The sequence below is a fragment of the Quercus robur genome, chromosome 8 (genome assembly GCF_932294415.1).
Source record: "Quercus robur chromosome 8, dhQueRobu3.1, whole genome shotgun sequence".
NCBI classification, from domain to species: Eukaryota; Viridiplantae; Streptophyta; class Magnoliopsida; order Fagales; family Fagaceae; genus Quercus; species Quercus robur.
The window spans coordinates 29,756,983-29,774,937 of record NC_065541.1 but is presented as its reverse complement, the minus strand read 5'-3'; the positions used below and the strand labels follow the sequence as shown (position 1 = coordinate 29,774,937).

At 42.1% G+C, this 17,955-nt stretch overlaps 2 long non-coding RNA genes across 3 annotated transcripts; one reads left to right on the top strand and one right to left on the bottom strand.

The window, feature by feature from the left end:
- Nucleotides 1-372: 372 nt before the first annotated feature.
- On the bottom strand, nucleotides 373-17,469 carry LOC126695157 (uncharacterized). Its single transcript, XR_007645981.1, has 3 exons — nucleotides 17,108-17,469; nucleotides 15,552-15,834; nucleotides 373-434 (listed from the first exon to the last, which is right to left on the bottom strand). It is a non-coding gene; the product is annotated as an uncharacterized LOC126695157 (long non-coding RNA).
- On the top strand, nucleotides 402-16,193 carry LOC126695156 (uncharacterized). 2 transcript variants are annotated; one of them, XR_007645980.1, is made up of 2 exons: nucleotides 402-541; nucleotides 15,659-16,193. It is a non-coding gene; the product is annotated as an uncharacterized LOC126695156 (long non-coding RNA). The 2 variants fall into 2 exon arrangements; XR_007645979.1 differs by lacking the exon at nucleotides 15,659-16,193 and adding an exon at nucleotides 7,482-8,016.
- Nucleotides 17,470-17,955: the final 486 nt, after the last annotated feature.

Below are 17,955 nucleotides of genomic sequence, written 5' to 3'. Positions count from 1 at the left end.
TGGTAACACTTGTTTTTATGGCGACACTGTAGAAAGGGAAAATTCCCGACCTATCACAAGCTGACACGTCACATTATCAAGTCCACAAAATACAGCCAATTACAGAGCACCATGTATTGCTGCTAGGTTTTGCTATCACTATTCAGAAGCCAATAGAAATTTGCCAAGTGTCATGCAAAAACCAATCACGCAACCTCGCACGTGTAAGCGATGACTCAAGCAGCCTCGCACGTGTAAGCAATGACTCAAGCAACCTTGCACGTGTAAGCGATGACTTAAGCAGACCAATCAAGCTGTGACATGTGTCACCAATCAAGCTCCGCCACGTATCGCTCACCCACCCCAAAACTCCTATAAATAGAAGCCTTCCTGAGACATTTAGGGGGACCAGAATCCAGAAGTGAAAAAGCTCTGTGAAGATCAAGCCTCAAAGCCTTCAAGAACTTCAAGAACTTCAACCCCAAAATCGGAGAACATTCGAAGCAGAATCATCCAGATCATCTGCCTAGATCCTAAAGTTCACGGGAATCAAGCCAAAAGTGTCTGAAAACATCAACAAATCAGAAATCATTGAAGCTCAACGGATTCAAGCCTCTAAAGCTCGGAAGAACTTCCACCACAAACCTTCGAAGACGAAGAACGCACGAAGAACATGAAGAACGCCTTGAATGCTCGAGGCATTTGATGAAAAAAGGCTCGAGGCCCAACAACGCCTGAATGCTATCAAGCTCGTCTTTCAAGCGCATTCAATAAAAGAGTCAAACCACGATCATTCCAAGTTGGTGACTTAGTCCTCGCCGTTCGAAGACCTATCATCACAACTCATCGTACAGGCAATAAGTTCACTTCAAAATGGGATGGACCTTATGTTGTGCAAGAAGTCTAAACCAATGGAGTTTATAAGTTGATTGACAATGATGGTGTAAGGATCGGCCCCATCAATGGGAAGTTCCTCAAACGCTTCTATGCTTGAAAATCGAGGATTGCTCCTCGGTAAGAGCTTAAACTACCCACCATAACGCTGCAAGGGTACATGATGTCTTCCCATTACCTTTGAAAGCGTACAAATAAAGAAAAATTAATCTCCCTTTATGGCACCATTTGCGAGTGTGGCGTAGTGGTGGGATGCCTATGTTGCCCTTGAGGCCAAGGTCTCGGGTTCGATTAGTGGTGATACCCACTATGCGCAATTGGTACCCATGAAATACCGTGGGGCGTAGGGCGAGGATTACACACGTGAGCCCTCCTTTTTTTTGCCAAAGAAAACAAGATTGATCTAGACTTCAATGAAGTTGTCGGGTCAAACCATGTGACCGTTGCTTATGATGTACTTCCAACTCTCAAGCAGAGGGCAAACACTAACCAAGCTCACAAGTTGATCAACAATGACGATGCAAGGATCGGCCCCATCAATGGGAAGTTCCTCAAATGCTTCTATGCTTGAAAGTGTACCAATAAGGAGAAATTAATCTCACTCCATGTCAACAATTGCGAGTGTGGCGTAGCAGTTAGACACCCATTTCTCCCTTGAGGCCGAGGTTTCGAGTTCGATTAGTGGTGATACCCACTATTACACACTGCGCCCCCTTTTTGCAAAAACACATAAGGAAAAAAAAAAAAAAACAGAAATCTTTTGAACTACGTGATGACTTGATCCCTCTCCGGGGTACCTAGGCAACTTAGTATCTTTTGTTGAGTTCAGTCACGCACTAAAAAAAATTATTAAAAAAAAAAAAACAAAAAAAAAAAGATCATAAAAAAAAAGGATCATCAAAAAAAAAAAAAAAGGAAATCATAAAAAAAAAATTCTATTGAACTACGTGATGACTTGATCCCTCTCCGGGGTACGTAGGCAGCTTAGTACTTGTCACTAAGTTCAGTCACATGAAAAGAAGAAGGATGGCCAGTCTGATTTGAGGAGTTTTCCAACAGTCATCAATGCGCTTTTAAGGTCCCTTCGGTTGGCAAGACATTGCTCAATAGGATGATCAAAGATCGACGTAGTAGAAAATGAAGACTGTAAGGAGTTGATGTTGTTTAACCTTCTTTGAAATGATGATAAACATAGGTTGATGCTTGGTTGTGGAGTAAAATAAAATCTCCAACCTCTTTTGCAAGAAATGAAGTCTTCATAGCATTACTCATTTTCTGTGGCCATCCTCCCACATCTCTGAGGTATATTTTGCATCATTTATCTCCTGGGGGCATCTCCTTGTACCTTCCAAGTCTAGGCTACATAGTCTCTCTTCTAGGTTGTGCCACTTCATAGCTCCGAAATTAGAACCACATCATCTCCCTTCTGAGTGGTGTCACTTCACATCATGTGTCTGAAATCTGGATAACGTCAACTTCCTCCGGAATGATGATAAATTATATATCTGAAGTCGGTGTGGCATCATCTCTCCTCTACGAGCATGTTCGTGCAATATCAAAATTCTTGGTAGCATGCTCTGGCGTCTTCAAATGTTATGCACCCTTGATGTCTGAGCTATGTTGCCTCTAAAAAATTTGGTGCGACGTCAATGCGAGTGCAAGTGCTAATGTGAAGTGTTGTCGTGGCTTCATGGCAAAAATGAACGTTGGCATGGCTTCGGCGAAAATGGAGTGTTGACGTGGCTTCATGGCTTTGGCACAAATGAAGTGTTGTCGTTGCTTCATGGCAAAAATGAACATTGGCACGGCTTCGGCGAAAATGGAGTGTTGACGTGGCTTCATAGCCTCGGCATAAATGAAGTGTTGATGTAGCTTCATGGCAAAAATGAAGTGTTGACGTAGCTTCATGGCAAAAATGAAGTGTTGACGTAGCTTCATGGCATGGATGAATGTTATCACGACTTCAGTGCAAATGATAGTATGACTTCAATACAAGTGCAGGTGCGAATGGAGTGTTGTGATGGCTTCATGGCAAAGATAAACGTTAGCATGGCTTCATGGTAAAGATTCTTGATGTCTGGCTACAGTGCTATACACCCTTGATGCCTGGCTACAGTGCTATACGCCCTGATGTTTGAGTGATGTTGCCTCTGAAAAATTGCTTTATGACAAAGATAAACGTTGGCATAGTTTCGGTGCGAATAAAGTGTTGACATAGCTTCAATGGCAATGTGGAGTGTTGACATGGGTTCATGAATGTTGACATGACTTCTATGCAAATGAAATTTCGACGTGGCTTCATGAATGTTGTCACGGCTTCGGTGAATGAAGTGTTGATGTAGCTTCAATGGCAAAGATGCAATGTTGGCATGATTTCTGTGCAAATGAAGTTTCGATGTGGCTTCATGAATGTTATCATGGCCTCGGTATAAATAAAGTGTTGACGTGGTTTCATGGCAAAGATGAATGTTGTCACAATTTCGACATGTTTGAAGTGTAGATGTGGCCTCAATGCAAATAAAATGTCGAGGCAGCTTTATGACAAATATGAATGTTGGCACGATTGAAGTGTTGACGTTGCTTCATGACAAAGTTGAATGTGGGCACGGCTTCAATACAAGGACAGATGCTGGCACGGTTTCGTGGTAAAAAAACTCTTGATACGGCTACGTTACAAAGACTCTTGAAATGACTGCGTTGAAAAGACAAGTGTTGGTGCAGCTTAATTGCCAAGGAAAGCATGCTACATAACAAAAACAAGCAACAACAAAGAGCTTATCAGAAGAAAATCTCATGGTACGTCTAAAAAAAAAAAAAATCAGTACGAATAAAGCAAGTCATAAAAAAAAAAAAAATATATATATATATATATATATATAAATATAAATAATAAAAAAGGAGAAGAAGAGAAAGGCATAATTTCTCTAAGCTTAGAGAATTATGCTACTCATCAGAGATGCTGCTTGTACAAGTTAGTGCATGTCTTGAATGGCCTTATATAGAGATTTGTGGAGCTCAAAGTCAGATTTTACAAACACTAAAGGTCAAAGAAGTCTGCGCCAGACCTTGAAAAGAAAATGGTGCTCATAAATGTATCATACTGTCAGGAAGAAAATATTACGCTAGACCTCAGAAAAGATGGCTTATAGGCCTGCAAAAGTACACATGTCATCTAAAAAACTACACAACTAGACCTGGGGTGAAAATCTAGCCCACATATTTTTCAAAGCTGCCGACCTTGAAAGCAGAAACACATGCTGGACACTGTCAGAGCCGCCGAAGACTATAGATCCAAGAAACCGACATCACAGAAGTCTTCTATAGCCTTCGATCCACCAAACCTGAAAATTCCAGGCCCAGATGCGCCGCCACGAGCGGCCACAAACTGCTAAACGTCCCGCGGCTTTCTCATTCAAATCTGACAAATCTGAGAAAATTTTCACAAAACTGATGCCACCACTAGATTCATCGACCCACGATCTACAAAACCCAAAAATTTCAAGCCCAGAAATAGCCGCATCCGCCTCCATGCGCCGCCCCGGATTCGCAAAGACCCACGGCCTAGTCTTTCAAATCTGTTAAAATCTGCCGGTGATTTTAGAAAACTAATTACACCACTAGATTCTACGGCCTTCGAAGTACAAACCCCAAAAATTTTGGGATCAAAAGTGCTGCGACGCGCCTACACGCACCGCCGAAATGTTCGCCTCAACGAACACGCGCCTCCATCAGATCCCACGCACCGGTTCCCTCAAGCGTGCCACACGTGTCACACGTGTCGCACGTGCATGTGCCACACGCGTCCAAGATAAGTGACGTCATCCATGACGTCATCACCAACACGGTCTGACCCGGACCGACCCGGTTTGACCTGGATCCGAACCCCCTGAAAAAAAAAAAAAAAAAAAAAAATGCTTGGACCAAGCGGACCTTTGACCATAACCAAAAAGTCAAAAATTTCAAAGTGGACTTGTCCCACTCAATTTTTCGAGTACATTCCGATTTTGGGACCCATTCCTTCATTCGAGGCTCGAAAATTGTGCAAACGTCCAATTTCCAAAAAAGTTGACTTTTGTGCAAATGTTGACCAAACGTCAAATTTTTAAGATGGACCTGTCTTGCATAATTTTTCGTGTACATTCTGATTTTGGAGTTCGTTTCATCATTTGAGACGCGAAAATTGCACAAATGGCTCAAATTCCAAGACAGTTGACTTTGATGTTGAAATCAACCTAAAGTCAAAATTTTCAAGTCACACTTGCCTTTCTCAATTTTTCATGTACATTCCAAATTTGGGGTCTATTTCTTCATTTGAGAATCCAAAAATTTCTCAAATAATGTGATTCTACAACTGTTGGCTTTGAAGTGAACTTTGACCAAGAATCAAGACATTTGAGCAAAGTTTGTTCTATTCGTACTTTCACGAAGATTCTGATTTTGAAATCCACTTATTGGTTTTGGGACTTGGTGATCACCAATCAAACCCACATCTTTGAAGTACTGAAGATGTCCAAAACTTAAACTCCTGAGATCAAAATTTGAGATTCATCCACTTAATTGGGATCTCCTCAGGGTTATTCTCCAGACTTCATCAAGACTTCTCTCTCCAAGTACAAATGAACTCTCACAAGTGTGTCGGAACTTGAAGTTACACTGGGTCATTAATTCAACCTACCGTTCTCATTCGGTGCCTACCATTCCCACCTACCATTTCCACCTACCGTTCCCATCTACCATTCTCACTAAAAATTCTCAACTACCATTCTTAACTACCTACCTACCATTCTTCATCTCTCTACTATAAATAGGAGGGCCGGGTTCATCAAAAACTCATCCGAAAAAAAAAAAAAAAAAAAAAAAAAAAAAAAAAAAAAAAAAAAAGTACACTGAATCATGAAATGAAGAGTTGCTTCTTTCAGATTTTCAAGTCCTCCTTTTGACAGCCATTTCTCACTATGACCTCATCATTCTCAACACGTAGCAACCGATTTTGCTTCATAATCGGTTTGAGATCAACCTTCACATGGGTCGGTCGAAACCCTATTTACAACATCATTGCAGTTTTGAGATCCAAACAAACTTTGTTTCTCCACTTAACAACCACCTTTTTCCATAAAATTACTCGTAACAAGGCCTGCATCGCCCTCCCATGCTTCCGTGGACTTGGTTGGCCAGGAAATCCAAGTCCAGCGGACACACCTGTTCCTAACCTCAGGGCTCCTGTAGTCTCTTTCCAATTGCTTGGTCTTCCAGCAGAAGCAGTGGTTCGGAACAAACAGCAACTTGTCTAGTTTCCAAACCAGGTTCACAAGTTAGCTCCATCTTTCATTTGTTCTGTGCTTTTCCAACAAGTGGCAGTAGATGAAGATGGTAAAAAAGTGTTGGGGTATCCTACAAATTGTTTTCCATCCAACACTTAAAACAACCTCCAAGGCGCCAGCTCATCAGAATTCAACCTTTGGTGCCGGTAAATGGTCTTCAAAGCTTTATTCCATGTCCCCACTACTATGGGACCCAAAGGCCATCGTTGCTGGTACCTCAAAACTCATTTTTTGAAATTACTCCAACTTAAAATCAGCTTGAAGAATTTCAGAAAGTACTCTTCTGAAATTACTTCAACTTAACGTCCGTCAGCATGGTCCCATTACACAGGCACATTCAATTACTTGCTGCCGGACCTCATTCAGCATACAGTCAGTCCCATATCCAAAGTTGTACTTCCCATAAACATCTACACCAGAACGGTCCCAACATACAGGGCCAGCACCATGGTGGTGTATGCTTTGCTCATTTGCTTTGCTCCATCTCCATCTTCTTCGTTGCCACTACCAGCATACCCAGAATACATAAGCTTCTGAAATTACTTCAACTTAACTTGAGTGATACAATTACGCAGGCGCATTCAACCACTTTCCCACCTGTCCTCATTGTAATCCAAAGCGTGATCTTCTGAAATAACTTCACCAGAAGTTCTTAAGAGCACGAGGCTAGCTCTATGACCCTGCATGCTGTATCCAGCTGTAGAGAGGGAAAATTCCCGACCTATCACAAGCTGACACATCACATTACCAAATCCACAAAATACAGCCAATTACAGAACACCATGTACTGTTGCTAGGTTTTGCTATCACTATTCAGAAGCCAACAGAAATTTGCCAAGTGTCATGCAAGAGCCAATCACGCAGCAGCGCACGTGTAAGCGATGACTCAAGCAGCCTCGCACGTGTAAGCGATGACTCAAGCAGCCTCGCACGTGTAAGCGATGACTCAGGCAGCCTCGCACGTGTAAGCGATGACTCAGGCAGCCTCGCACGTGTAAGCGATGACTCAAGCGGACCAATCAAGCTGTGACATGTGTCACCAATCAAGCTCCGCCACGTGTCGCTCACCCACCCCAAAACTCCTATAAATAGAAGCCTTCCTAAGACATTTAGGAGGACCAGGATTCAGAAGGACAGAATTCAGAAGGGAAAAAGCTCTGCGAAGATCAAGCCTCAAAACCTTCAAGAACTTCAAGAACTTCAACCCCAAAATCGAAGAACATTCGAAGCAGAATCATCCAGATCATCTGCCTAGATCCTAAAGTTTGCGGGAATCAAGCTCAAAAGTCCGAAAACATCAACAAATCATAAATCAGTGAAGCTCTTCGGATTCAAGCCTCCAAAGCCCCGAAGAACTTCCACCACAAATCTTCAAATACAAAGAACATTCGAAGCATAATCATCCAAACTATCTGCCTAGATCTCAAAGTTCACTGGAATCAAGCTCAAAAGCCTCCAGAAACCTTAAACAACCACAAATCAGTGAAGCTCAACGGATTCAAGCCTCTAAAAGCCCCGAAGAACTTCCACCACAAACCTTCGAAGACGACGAACGCACGAAGAACACGAAGAACACAAAGAACACGAAGAACAAAGAATTTCTAACAAGCTCATAGCCAGAGATTCATTGTAATTCTGTTCCAAAGATCTTCGATCCATTCTTCAGCCAAATTGAAGTACATTGGGTGTTCGAATCAAAACCACATTACCACAAATCCAATCAACAAATCTTTTAAGGAGATCGAATCAGAGGATAACTCTTTTGTAATTACAGAGAATTGTACCACACAATCATCAATACAAATTCGCATTTGTGAAACTATTTTCACTTGTTTGATTTATTTCGAACCGAGAAATTTAGTCGCTTACAAATTCTGGCACGCCCGGTGGGACATCTCTGCCTCTCATCTCATTCTCTTTCAAAGAAAGAAATCAACATCACCTTGCTACCAACTTCAATGGCCTCTAGCAAGAACATTCAAGCTTCAACAATAGCTACTTCAACTAAACTTGGTATGGCTACCACCAACAACTGCATTGGTGCAATCAATTGTAGCCAACCTAAAACAAACAATCAACTTCAATCAACCAAGGAAGCCAAGGTCCGGACAATCATCTCCTTAGACCCTCTTACAAGAAATAAGGTCATCAACAAGGACATCTCCACCTTGGAACACCTCAAGTATGGGGGCAAATCCCCTTCTTCCTTCACAAGAAGTTGGTCGCACGATTTCTCTCCCATCAAAGGGAACCCAAAAGATGAGATTCCACGTGCTCACATCAAATCACTTCCTTCTCCATCATCTTGGGAAGTTGCGTCAGTCATGATGACTAACACCTCTACCATGGAAGAAAAGATGGCTGAAATGGAACAAAAAGTTGTCCTTCTCACAAAAGCACTTGAAGATAAGGACCTCCAAATTGCAACTTTGATGAACAAGCTCGAAGTGCAAGATCTTGGTGAATCAAGCCATGGTTATAAATTCACATCTACGAAAGATGACGAAGGGAGAGAAATTAAAAACACTCCCCGACGAGAACAATCTACTTCGGTTGCTTCGTTGTCAGTCCAACAATTACAAGACATGATAACAAATACCATCCGAGCACAATATGGAGGTTTTTCTACAAGTTCTCTCACATATTCAAAACCTTACACAAAGCGCATCGACAACATGAGAATGCCAAATGGGTATCAGCCTCCCAAGTTCTTGCAGTTCGATGGCAAAGGAAATCCTAAGCAACACATTGCTCACTTTGTAGAAACTTGCGAGAACGCAGGGACTCAAGGAGGCCTCTTTGTAAAGCAGTTTGTCCGTTCACTAAAGGGGAATGCCTTTGATTGGTATACAGACATAGAGCCCGAGTCAATCGATAGCTGGGAACAACTTGAAAGGGAGTTTCTTAATCGATTCTACAGCACACGACGCACGGTAAGCATGATGGAGCTTACCAATACTAAACAGTGGAAGGATGAGCCCGTCGTTGATTATATCAATCGGTGGCGTTCTTTGAGTCTAGATTGCAAAGATAGACTTACTGAAATATCTGCTATAGAGATGTGCATCCAAGGCATGCATTGGGGACTTCTTTACATCCTTCAAGGGATAAAGCCCCGAACATTTGAAGAGTTAGCAACTCGTGCCCATGACATGGAGTTGAGCATTGCTAGCCGCGGAAGTACAAACCCTCCCATACCTGAGGAAAACAGAAGGGAAGTAAGGAGGAATGATAGAAATGCAAAAGTCAGCCTCAAAGACCCAATGGTTGTTAGCACTGCCGAAATCAAGGTTCCAAGAAGAGGAGCAAAGGCAAATGAAGAACAGCTTGAAGGGTGGCAAAAGAATGAAGTGCGTCGCCTGACCTTTAAAGAACGTGAGCAAAAAGTATATCCGTTCCCCGATGAAGATGTGTCAAACATCTTAGAACAACTATTGCAATTGAAGCTAATTGAATTGCCAGAATGCAGGCGACCAGAAGACATGGGGAAAGTTGATGACCCTAACTACTGCAAATATCATCGCATCATTGGCCACCCAATACAAAAATGCTTCGTCTTCAAAGAACAAATCATGAAGCTTGCCAAAGAAAACAAGATTGATCTAAATTTCAATGAAGTTGTTGGGTCAAACCATGTGACCGTTGCTTGTGATGTACTTCCAACTCTCAAGCAGGGGGCAAACACCATTGAAGCTCATAAGTTGATCGACAATGATGATGGCATAAGGATCGGCCCCATCAATGGGAAGTTCCTTAAACACTTCTACACTTGAAAATCAAGAATTACTCCTCGGTAAGAGCTTAAACTACCCACTGTAGCGCTGCAAGAGTACATGATGTCTTCCCATTACCCTTCAAAGCGTACCAATAAGGAGAAATTAATCTCACTCCATGTCAACAATTGCGAGTGTGGCGTAGCGGTTGGACGCCCGTGTCACCCTTGAGGCCATCTCGGGTTCGATCAGTGGTGATACCCACTATTACACACTGCGCTCCCTTTTTTTGCAAAAACACATAAAAAAAATTATTAAAAAAAAAAAAAACAACAAAAACAAAACAAAAATCTTTTGAACTACGTGATGACTTGATCCCTCTCAAGGGTACGTAGGCAACTTAGTATCTTTTGCTGAGTTCAGACACACACTAGAAAAAAAAAATCTTTTTGAACTACGTGATGACTTGATCCCTTAAACAAGGTACGTAGGCAGCTTAGTACTTGTCACTAAGTTCAGTCACATGAAAAGAAGAAGAATTGTTTGTCTAGCTTGAAGAGTTTCTCCACAGGCCATCAACGTGCTTTCAAAAACCCTTTGATTGGCAAGACGTCACTTAAGATCAGTCAATTGCTCACTACATGATGCTCAAAGATCATTATGGTAGAAAATGACAGCTGCAAAGAATTGGTGTTACTCAGCTTTCCTTGAACTAATGATAAACATAAGTTGGTTCTTGGTTGTGGAGTAAAATAAAATTTTCAACTTCTTTTTGCAAGGAATGAAGTCTACATGGCATTGCTCATCTTCTATCGACATCCTCCCACATCTTTGAAGTATGCTTTGCATCACTTATCTTCTGGGAGCATCTTCTTGTACCTTACAAGTCTAAACTACATCGTCTTTCTTCTAGGTTGTGCCACTTCACAACTCTGAAATTTGAACCACATCATCTCCCTTATGAGTAGTGCAGTTTCACATCATGTCTCCAAAAGTTGGACAATGTCACCTTCCTCCAACATCTGAAGTTGATGTTGCATCATCTCTCTTCCAAGGACATGTCCATGCAATGTCAAAGTCTTGGCGGCATTCTTCTTGCCTCTTCAAGATTTTGTTGGCAACTCCTTGCATCTTCAACATCTTGTTGGTATTTCCTTACATCTTCAAGATTTTGTTGGCAACTCTTTGCATCTTTAAGATTTTGTTGGCAACTCCTTGCATCTTCAACGTCTTGTTGGCATCACCAAAATCTTGATGTCTGGCCACAGTGCTATGCATCCTCGATGTTTGAGCTATGTTGCCTCTGAATATTGGTGCAATACCAATGTAGGTGCAAGTGCTAATGGGGAGTGTTGTTGTGGTTTCATGAAAAAGATGAACGTTGGCACAGCTTCGGTGCAAATGAAGTGTTGACATGGCTTCATGACAAGGATGAAGTATTGACGTGGCTTCATGGCAAAGATGAATGATGACACGGCTTCAGTGCAAATGAAGTGTTGACGTGGCTTCATGGCAAAGATGAATGATGACACGGCTTCGGTGAGAATGAAGTGTTGACATAGTTTCAATGTCAAAGATGCAATGTTGGCATGGCCTCGGTATGAATGAAGTGTTGACATAGTTTCATGGCAAAGATGAACATTGTCACGGTTTCGACATGGATGAAGTGTAGATGTGGCCTCCATGCAAATAAAATGTCGAGGCAGCTTTATGACAAAGATCAATGTTGGCACGAATGAAGTGTTGACGTTGCTTCATGACAATGTTGAATGTTGGTACGGCTTCAATACAAGGACAAATGCTGGCAAAGCTTCGTGGTAAAAAAACTCTTGATGCGGCTACGTTGCAAAGACTCTTGAAATGACTACGTTGAAAAGACAAGTGTTGGTGCAGCTTAATTGCCAAGGAAATATTGCTGCAAAACAAAAACAAGCAATAAAAAAAAACTTGTCAGGGAAAAGATCCCATAGCACGTTAAAAAAAAAAAAAAAAAAAAAAAAAAAAAGAAAAAAATCTTGAAAGCATGAGGAGAAAGCTGAAGGTTGAGCATGTATCTCAGTAATTAAGGAAGGCAATAGCATGCCTTTATATAGAAAATTTCTGAGACAACAAACAAGAAAAATGAAGAAAGTCAGCAAAATGGTTCCACCAACCGGCCAGTGGAAAAATGTTGCCACCAAAATGTTCAAAGTCAGACATTGCAGCTCTAATTCACTCAAAATCAAAGAAGGCTGCACCTAATTTTGAAATGAACGAGGATATTCATCCATGAAGATAGAAGCTGATGGCTCATCACCCACCTCATGACCTGTAAGTCCAAGCTCAGCTGCTGCCCTGTCAGAACGGCCACCGCCAAAGCAGACCAAATGGCAACAAGTCCAACAATGACCCGCGGCCTTCTCTGCCAAATCTGCACAAATCTGAGAAAATTTTCACAAAACTGGTGCCACCACTAGATCCATCGGCCCACGATTTACAAAGCCCAGAAATTTCAAGCCCAAAAACGGCCGCACGCGCCTCCACTCGCCGCCACAATCTCTCAATGACCCGCGGCCTTCTCTGCTAAATCTGTGCAAATCAGTACAGGATTTCACAAAACTCAACCCACAGAAGTCTTTTACGGCCCAAGATCTACCAAACCTGAAAATTTCAGGTCCAGATGAGCCTCCACGCGCCGCCACGCGCCTCCAGAAGGTCCGGCAAACGATGCCTCAACAAACACGCGCCTCCAGATATCTCACGCTCTTACACGCGCCGGCACCTCTTTCGCGCGTGCCACGCGCGGCCACGCGCCAATGACGTCACCACCCACTACGGTCTGACCCGGTTTGACCCAGACCGACCCGGTTTGACCCGGATCCGAACCGCCTGAAAAAAAAAAAAAAAAAAAAAAAAAAAAAAAAAAAAAAAAAAAAGGGGAAAGAGAAAAGGGGAAAGAGAAAATGCTTTGACCAAGCAGACTTTTGACCTTGACCAAAAAATCAAAATTTTCAAAACGGACTTGTCCCACTCGATTTTTCAAGTACATTCCGATTTTGGGACCCGTTTCTTCATTCAAAGTTCAGAAATTGTGCAAACGTCCAATTTCCAAAAAAAGTTGACTTTTGTGCAAATGTTGACCAGAAGTCAAGATTTTCAAAACGGACTTGTCCCACTCAATTTTTCGAGTACATTCCGATTTTGGGACCCGTTTCTTCATTCGAAGCTCAGAAATTGTGCAAACGTCCAATTTCCAAAAAAATAGTTGACTTTTGTGCAAATGTTGACCAAATGTCAAAATCTTTGAGATGGACCTATCTTGCTCAATTTTTCGAGTACATTCCGATTTTGGAGTCCATTCCGTCATTTGAGACTTGAAAATTGCAAAAATGACTCAATTCCAAGTGATCAAAACTTAGGTCCTCAAGAACAAAATTTGAGATTCACCCATTTAATTGGGATCCCCGCAAGGTTATTCTCCAGATTTCATCAAGACTTGCCTTTCAAAGTACAAATGAACTCTCACAAATGTGTCTTAAAATTACACTAGGTCATTAGTTCAATCTGCTATTCCCGTTCGGTGCCTACCAATCTCTAACTTACCATTCCCGTTCGGTGCCTACCATTCCCACCTACCGTTCCCACCTACCATTTTCACCTACCGTTCCCATCTACCAGTCTCACCAAAAATTCTCAACTACCATTCTTAACTACCTACCTACCATTCTTCATCTCTCTACTATAAATAGGAGGGCTGGGTTCATCAAAAACTCATCCAAAAAAAAAAAAACACTGAATCATGAAATGAAGATTTGCCTCTTTCAGATTTTCAAATCCTCCTTTGACAGCCATTTCTCACTATGACCTCATTATTCTCAACACCTAGCAACCGATATTGCTTCATAATCGGTTCGAGATCAACCCTCTCATGGTTTGGTCGAAACCTTCTTTACAACATCATTGTAGTTTTGAGATCCAAACAAACTTTGTTTCTCCACTTAACGACTACATTTGCCAATAAAATTTCTCATAACATAGCCTGTATCATTGTTCCTTGTAGTCTCAGATCTACCTAATCAGGAGATCTAAGGCCAACTGAATCTCTTGTACCCTAGCTCAAGGAGCTTCCTAACTACTTTGGGAACTCCGTAGTCCTTCTCAAGTTGTTTGGTCTTACAGCAAAGGTAGAGGTTCGGAACAAACAGCAACTTGTTTGGTTTCCAAACCAGGTTCACAAGTTAGCTCCATCTTTCATTTTTCTGTGCTTTTCCAACAAGTGGCAGTAAGTGAAGATGGTAAAAAAGTGTTGGGGTATCCTACAAATTGTTTTCCATCAACACTTAAAACAGCCCCCAAGGTGCCAGCTCATCAGAATTCAGCCTTTGGTGCCGGTAAATGGTCATCAAAGCCTTATTCCATGTTCCCACTACTATGGGACCCAAAGGTCATCGTTGCTGGTACCTCAAAACTCACTTTCTGAAATTACTCCAACTTAAAATCAGCTTGAAGGATTTCAGAAGATACTCTTCTGAAATTACTTCAACTTAACGTCCGTCAGCATGGTCCCATTACACAGGCACATTCGATTACTTGCTGTCGGACCCCATGCAACACACAGTCAGTCCCATATTCAAAGTTGTACTTCCCATAAACATCTACACCAGAAGAGTCCCAGCATACAGGGCCAGCACCATGGTGGTGTATGCTTTGCCCATTTGCTTTGCTTCATCTCCGTCTTCTTCGTGATCTTCTGAAATAACTTCACCAGAAGTTCTTAAGAACACGAGGCTAGCACCATGACCCTGCATGCTGTACCCAGCCACCATTCTCTCATCTTCCCCATCTTCAACATCTTGTGATCGCCGCCAACGATCCAAAATACTCTCCTGAAAGTACTTCAACTTAATCTCTGCTAAGAAGGCTCCATCACGTAAGTACATTCAAATACTTGCAGACCCTTTTTCAGTCTCATTAAAGCCTTTCATATGGGTGGGTCTACTCTTCGGAAATTATCTCATCCTTCTGAAAGCTCCACCACCTTCAACAGCTCCACCACCTTCAACAACTCCACTACCTTCAACTACTTCACTTAAAGAGTCAAGTACCAAAAATCCATTTTTTCGAAACTCATTCCCACACCACACTCCGAGACTGTGTGCGTGAACGAGTCTCGAGGGGGCATTTGTAGAGAGGGAAAATTCCCGACCTATCACAAGCTGACACATCACATTACCAAATCCACAAAATACAGCCAATTACAGAACACCATGTACTGTTGCTAGGTTTTGCTATCACTATTCAGAAGCCAACAGAAATTTGCCAAGTGTCATGCAAGAGCCAATCACGCAGCAGCGCACGTGTAAGCGATGACTCAAGCAGCCTCGCACGTGTAAGCGATGACTCAAGCAGCCTCGCACGTGTAAGCGATGACTCAGGCAGCCTCGCACGTGTAAGCGATGACTCAGGCAGCCTCGCACGTGTAAGCGATGACTCAAGCGGACCAATCAAGCTGTGACATGTGTCACCAATCAAGCTCCGCCACGTGTCGCTCACCCACCCCAAAACTCCTATAAATAGAAGCCTTCCTAAGACATTTAGGAGGACCAGGATTCAGAAGGACAGAATTCAGAAGGGAAAAAGCTCTGCGAAGATCAAGCCTCAAAACCTTCAAGAACTTCAAGAACTTCAACCCCAAAATCGAAGAACATTCGAAGCAGAATCATCCAGATCATCTGCCTAGATCCTAAAGTTTGCGGGAATCAAGCTCAAAAGTCCGAAAACATCAACAAATCATAAATCAGTGAAGCTCTTCGGATTCAAGCCTCCAAAGCCCCGAAGAACTTCCACCACAAATCTTCAAATACAAAGAACATTCGAAGCATAATCATCCAAACTATCTGCCTAGATCTCAAAGTTCACTGGAATCAAGCTCAAAAGCCTCCAGAAACCTTAAACAACCACAAATCAGTGAAGCTCAACGGATTCAAGCCTCTAAAAGCCCCGAAGAACTTCCACCACAAACCTTCGAAGACGACGAACGCACGAAGAACACGAAGAACACAAAGAACACGAAGAACAAAGAATTTCTAACAAGCTCATAGCCAGAGATTCATTGTAATTCTGTTCCAAAGATCTTCGATCCATTCTTCAGCCAAATTGAAGTACATTGGGTGTTCGAATCAAAACCACATTACCACAAATCCAATCAACAAATCTTTTAAGGAGATCGAATCAGAGGATAACTCTTTTGTAATTACAGAGAATTGTACCACACAATCATCAATACAAATTCGCATTTGTGAAACTATTTTCACTTGTTTGATTTATTTCGAACCGAGAAATTTAGTCGCTTACACCAGCCACCATTCCCTCATCTTCCCCATCTTCAACATCTTGTGATCGCCACCAACGATCCAAAATACTCTTTTGAAACTACTTCAACTTAATCTCTGCTAAGAAGGCTCCATCACGCAAGTACGTTCAAATACTTGCAGACCCCTTTTCCGGTCTCATCAAAGCCTTTCATATGGGTGGGTCTACTCTTCGGAAATTATCTCATCCTTCTGAAAGCTCCACCACCTTCAACAGCTCCACTACCTTCAACTACTTCACTTAAAGAGTCAAGTACCAAAAATTCATTTTTTTGAAACTCATTCCCACACCACACTCCGAGACTGTGTGTGTGAACGAGTCTTGAGGGGGCATTTGTAGAAAGGGAAAATTCCCGACCTATCACAAGCTGACATGTCACATTATCAAGTCCACAAAATACAGCCAATTACAGAGCACCATGTATTGCTGCTAGGTTTTGCTATCACTATTCAGAAGCCAATAGAAATTTACCAAGTGTCATGCAAAAACCAATCATGCAACCTCGCATGTGTAAGCGATGACTCAAGCAGCCTCGCACGTGTAAGCAATGACTCAAGCAACCTCGCACGTGTAAGCGATGACTTAAGCGGACCAATCAAGCTGTGACATGTGTCACCAATCAAGCTCCGCCACGTATCGCTCACCCACCCCAAAACTCCTATAAATAGAAGCCTTCCTGAGACATTTAGGGGGACCAGAATCCAGAGGTGAAAAAGCTCTGTGAAGACCAAGCCTCAAAGCCTTCAAGAACTTCAACCCCAAAATCGGAGAACATTCGAAGCAGAATCATCCAGACCATCTGCCTAGATCCTAAAGTTCACGGGAATCAAGCCAAAAGTGTCTGAAAACATCAACAAATCACAAATCATTGAAGCTCAACGGATTCAAGCCTCTAAAGCTCCGAAGAACTTCCACCACAAACCTTCGAAGACGAAGAAAGCACGAAGAACACGAAGAACGCAAAGAACAAAGAATTTCTAAACAAGCTCATAGCTAGAGATTCATTGTAATTCCGTTTCAGTAATCTTCGATCCATCCCTCAACCAAATTGAAGGATATTTTGTGTTCAAGTCAAATCCACATTACCATAAATCTAATCAATAAGTTTTGCAAGGAGATCGAATCAGAGGATCACTCTTTTGTAATTCCAGAGAATTGTACCACACAATCATCAATACAAATTCGCATTTGTGAAACTATTTTACTTGTTTGATTTATTTCAAACTAGAAATTTAGTCACTTACAGACACAAAAACAACCCCAGCACCAGATTCCTCTTGCTGTGCGACTCCATCGAAGAACATCATCCAAGGTGGGAGGACTTTGGTGTATAATACATCTTCATCTGGAAAATCATCTGAGAGCTCCCAATCAGCAGGAATAGGATGATCGGCAAGGAAATTTGCTAGTGCTTGCCCCTTGATGGCCTTTTAGGGCACATATGCGATTTCAAACTCTTGAAAGGCCACAACCCAGTTTGCCAACCGTCCAGACATGATTGCCCTAGACAAGACGTATTTTACTGGATCTATTTTTGCAACCAAGTGTATTATGTGTGCAAGACACATCTTCTCTATTGGAGAATACTTCAATTCTACCCTAGTTAGTTTTCGACTAATGTAATACAGTGCTTTCTCTTTTTCTTCTTCATTTTTCTGAGCTAAGAGGGCCCCAAGTGATTGTTCTTATGCAGCAAT